The 5,508-nt window shown below is 40.6% G+C and overlaps 1 pseudogene; it reads left to right on the top strand.

Annotated features, from left to right (window-relative positions):
• Positions 1-3,584: 3,584 nt before the first annotated feature.
• Positions 3,585-4,937, top strand: LOC122728723 (annotated as a pseudogene).
• Positions 4,938-5,508: the final 571 nt, after the last annotated feature.

Here is a 5,508-nt window from a genome sequence, read left to right as displayed (position 1 = left end):
GATAGAGAATATTAGAAATGAAAAATGGATGGTTTTGATTACATTAAATTAAAAAAGTTTTGTACAAACAGAAACAATGCCTCCAAAATTAGAAGGGATGCAGGAAGCTGGGAGACAATTTTTTGGCCAGTACTTCTGATAAAGGCCTCATTTATAAAATATATCAGAAACTAAATCAAATTTATAAGAATCCAAGTCATTCCCCAATTGAGAAATGATCAAAGGATATGAACAGGCAGTTTTCTGATGAAGAAATCAAAGCTATCTATTGCCATATGAAAAAATGCTCTAAATAACTACTGATTAGAGAAATGCAAATTAAAACAACTCTGAGGTACCACCTGACACCTATCAGATTGTGTTGGAGAAGCTGTGGAAAAATTGGAAAACTAATGCATTGTTCGTGGAGTTGTGAACTGATCCAACCATTCTGGAGAGCAATTTGGAACTATGCCCAAAAGGCTATAAAGTTGTGCATACCCTTTGACCCAGCAATATCACTTTTGGGTCTTTTTCCCAAAGAGATCATAAAAAAGGGAAAAGGACCCACATGTACAAAACTATTTATAGCTGGTCTTTTTGTGGTGGCAAGGAATTGGAAATTGAGGGGCTGCCCATCAATTGGGTAATGGCTGAACAAGTTGTGGTATATGAATGTAATGGAATTCTATTGTGTCATAATAAACGATGAGCAGAAGGAGTTCAGAGAAACCTGGAAGGACTTGCATGAACTGATGATGGTTGAGATGAGCAGAACCAGAAGAACATTGTACACAGCATCATCGACATTATGTGTTGATCAACTGTGATAGACTAGATTCTTCTCACCAGTACAATGGCACAAGAAAGTTCCAAAGGACTCATGATGGAAAAGGATCTCCAAATCCAGAAAAAAAAAGAACTCTGGAGTATGGATGCTGATTGAACCACACTATTTCTTTTGTTTTTGGTGCTGTTTTTCTTTTTTTTTTTTTTTGAGGTTTTTCCTTTTTTGCTCTGATTCTTCTCTTATAACATGACTAATGCAGAAATATGTGTGATGTTATTATGTATATATGCACATATATATGCACATATATGTGCATATATATGTGTATATATGTATGTATATATGTATGTGTGTATATATATAGTATATACCTATATCAGATTATCTGCTATCTAGGGGAGGGGGGAGGGAGGGGAGGGAGGGAGGGAGAAAAATTTGAAACTAGAAATCTTATAAAAACAAATGTTGAAAACTCTTTACATGTAACTGGAAAATAATAAAATACTTTTATTAAAAAAACATACTTAGGGGCAGCTAGGTGGCGCAGTGGATAGAGCACCGGCCCTGGATTCAGGAGTACCTGAGTTCAAATCCGGCCTCAGACACTTAATACTTACTAGCTGTGTGACCCTGGGCAAGTCACTTAACCCCAATTGCCTCACTAAAAAAAAAAACCAACCAAAAAAACCCATACTTAGTTATATTCAAGAGTAATGATGATGGGTTTAAGAATAGGCAGGGCCATGTTGGAATTAAACTGTTTTCCTAGAAGAAAAATATGTAAATTTTAACATCATTTTTTTGTTGTTGACATTAATGTGTTGGTATATTTTATATAAAAAATAGTTTGCACAGGGGCATGAAATGCCTTAACACTAGAACTTGAAACTCTTTTATATATTAATGGGACATAACTAAGCTCAGAGATCATATCCGAGTCATTGACTGTTGGATAATAACAAAGGTATGAAATTAAAGGCATTTTGGAATGGCATGTTTAAAAATCATAAAATCAATAAAAATTTATTCAGTACACTTCTAGAGTATTCTATGTATGTTTTTCTGTTTTCCTGTCATATTTTCATTATTTTTCTATTATCTTTAACCTGTACAATTTATGTATTCTTTTTACAAAGAATATAAATATATAATTTGTCCATATTTGGAAATAGCCTTATATTTCATCATTTGATGGCAAATATTTCAGGTCTTGTGTTACACATTATGGAATCAGATAGATCTGAGAAGTTACTAAGGTACTTTGCTTGTAATACATAAACCAAAATGAAGTGTTTGGGCTAAAAGTGGTCATTTTTACCCAGTCTTGCTGCATCTAGTTTTGCAAAGAAACTACAGGTTTACTCATTTGCCTTGATGTAACTATTCTGTTGTTCATTTTGTTAATAATATAAAACTATTTGTTTCTAGTTTGATCTAAATTGCATGTTTGTTGTATTAGACTTCTTGTAGCCTTACCGGCCAAGGATCTAATCAACTCCCCATGTCTGCATTCTATCTATGTATCTATTATCAACCAGAAATATTTATCAAATATTTTACATGTGACAGTCACTGTGCTTAGCACTGGGAGCACAAAGATCAAAGGAAAAGAATACCTGACACCTAAGAGCTTATTTTATAATGGAAGAGATAATATATCCATATATAAGTAAATGTATGATATATCCTACATAAACAAAACAGCTTTAGGAGGGAGTATTTTAGTAGCTATGGGGAGTAATAAAGTCTTAATAAACATGGAAGTTGAGTTGGTTCTTGAAATCATGGATTCTAAGAGGTAGAAATGAGTAGGGTAATTCCAGGAAAGAGGGATTATGTGTATAAAATTACAGAGATAAGAATTGTAGTGTGTAGAGAAAATAGTTTTCCATATCAGCATCAAATGCTCTGGAACAGCTCCTGGGTGTATTGTAGCATCTACAGAATGAAGAAATAATTAAGAAGACTTGAAAGGTAGGAAAAGACCCTATTGTAAGGAAAATTAAATTCCAAATAAAGGAATTGATATTTTATTCTGGAAGCACTACTGAGCAAATGGAATTTGAGGAGAAAAGGGATATGGTGAGACCTGAACTTTAAACAAAAATAATTCTGTAGCTGTGTGGAGGATGTGGTGTGATTTGAAAAGAAGGAAATCAGGTAGGAAGACGAATTAAAAACCTATTACAATAGTACAGTTGAGCTGTGAAAAGGACTTCAACTAGGTTGGTGGCCATATCATTGGGATTATGGAGAGAAATTAAAAAACAAATGTTGTGGAAGCAGAAACACTATTATTTTACCATTTATGAATATACATTGTTCAATTGTGTGCCCAAATTATTGTCTATTTGCAGGATCCGTCCAAGATATGTACTTACAGATCAATTCTATGGATCGTCCAGTCATGAATATCATAGATTAGGCATTCTTCATTCACTTTTTCCCCTCACTGTGGGAATTGTTAGGCTAAAGTTTTTAGAAGTGTCTTATGTCATTTAAAAGGCTCCTCCTGGCCGGAGAGCGCTTGGAGATCCCTGCTCTGCTCCTTCCCGCCCCTGCAGCTGACCAGCCTCCCATCTGCCCGCCATTCCTGAGGCCTGGCCCTGGAGGCTGGGCATCTCTTTTCTTTTTCTTTTTTTTTTTTTTTTGGTGAGGCAATAGGGGTTAAGTGACTTGCCCAGGGTCACACAGCTAGTACCTGTCAAGTGTCTGAGGCCAGATTTGAACTCAGGTCCTCCTGAATCCAGGGCTGGTGCTTTATCTACTGAGCCACCTAGCTGCCGCTAGCTGGGCATCTCTTAGGGGTCTGCGGATGGGGGCGCCGGGCACCGGGACCCTGGACACATACCCTGAAAAGCGGAGGGCCTTCAAGGCCCTCATCGCTGCACAGTACAGTGGGCCCAGATCTGCGTGTTGTCCACACCTGTCCACTTCCATTTTGGCCAGGCCAACCGCACCCTCGAGTTTCTCCGCAAATTTCCTGCTGTCAAAGTCCCAGCATTTGAGGGGGGTGATGGATTCTGTGTGTTTGAGAGCAACGCCATCACACACTACGTGAGCAGCGATAAGCTTCGGGGCTCAACTCCAGAGGCAGCTGCCCAGGTCATCCAGTGGATGAGCTTTGCTGACAGTGACACCGTTCCTCCAGCCAGTACCTGGGTGTTCCCCACACTGGGGGCACCATGCACCACAACAAACAGGCCACAGAGAATGCCAAAGAGGAGGTGAGGCGAGTTCTTGGGCTCCTGGACGCCCACCTGAAGACTCGGGCTTTCCTGGTGGGGGGGTGGGCATGTGACTCTGCCTGACATCACTGTATGCACGCTGTTGTGGCTCTATAAGCAGGCCCTAGAGCCATCCTTCCAGCAGACCTTTCCAAACACCAACCACTGGTTTCTCACCTGCATTCACCAGCCCCGGTTCCGGGCGATCTTGGTTGGGAGAGGTGAAGCTCTGTGAGAAGATGGCGCAGTTTGACGCTGAAAAGTTTGCTGAGAGTCAGCTCAAGAAGGAGGTCCCAAGAAAGGAAAAGGGACAGCGAGAAGAGAAGCAGTAGGCCCAGGCAGAGCAGAAGGAAGAGAAGAAGGTGACTGCAGCCCCTGCCCCGCAGAGGAGATGGACATGTGTCAGCGGGCTCTGGCTGCGCAGCCCAAGGCCAAGGGTCCCTTTGCTCAGCTGCCTGAGAGTACCTTTGTGTTGGATGAGTTTAAGCAAAAATACTCCAAGGAGGACACGCTGAAGGTGGCCCTGCAGTACTTCTGGGAGCACTTCGACCACCGGCTGGTCCCTGTGGTAAGCCGAGTATCGCTTCCCCCAGGAACTCAGCCAGACCTTCATGAGCTGCAACCTCATTGCTGGCATGTTCCAGCTCCTGGACAAGCTGAGGAAGAACGCCTTCGCAAGCATCATCCTCTTTGGCACCACCAACAACAGCCCCATTTCGGGAGTCTGGGTTTTCCGGGGCCAGGAGTTTGCCTTCCCGCTAAACCCAGATTGGCAGGTAGACTATGAGTCCTGCACGTGGCACAAGCTGGATCCCAGCAGTGAGGAGGCCCAGACGATGGTCTAAGAGTACTTCTCCTGGGAGGGGGTCTTCCAGCATGTGGGCAAACCCTTCAACAGGGCAAGATCTTCAAGTGAACACCCCGCTGCTGCCACCACCTAGCGGCCTGCTTCCTCCTCTGCAGGGAGTGCCTGTCATTAAGCAAAACTGATCAAAAAAAAAAAAAAAGGCTCCTCCTGCAAGAAGTCATATCTGGATACCAATAACATATAAAAGGGTTTTCTATTTGAATTAAACAATGGCCATTTTCCTATCTTACATCTCTCTCCCTTTTGATAATTAAGATACCTGTTAAGTTTTCTTACATGATGTTAAATTTTTAATGGGAAATATTTTATTAGATAAGAGTCCTTAAAAGTTGAGTTTTGCTTTACTGAATCAAATGTTTTTTAAAAGTAATTTAAAAATACTTCAGGATTTTTCAACTTTCTGTTAACATTCAGTAAATTTTGTAAATGTAAAGATCCCATTTGATTTAGATTACCATTTTCAAAAGGGTGACTATCTCATTGTCAAGTTTCATTAAGGATACCTTTGATATTTGTTGTAGATCATTCTGATAATGAATTTTTTTATTTTTTAGTGAGGCAATTGGGGTTAAGTGACTTGCTCAGGGTCACACAGCTAGTAAGTGTTGAATGTCTGAGGCCGGATTTGAACTCCGGTACTCCTG

The sequence above is a fragment of the Dromiciops gliroides genome, chromosome 5 (genome assembly GCF_019393635.1).
Source record: "Dromiciops gliroides isolate mDroGli1 chromosome 5, mDroGli1.pri, whole genome shotgun sequence".
In the NCBI taxonomy this organism is placed as follows: domain Eukaryota; kingdom Metazoa; phylum Chordata; class Mammalia; order Microbiotheria; family Microbiotheriidae; genus Dromiciops; species Dromiciops gliroides.
Note: the sequence above shows the minus strand (reverse complement) of the source record. Positions and strands in the feature narration are given on the sequence as shown.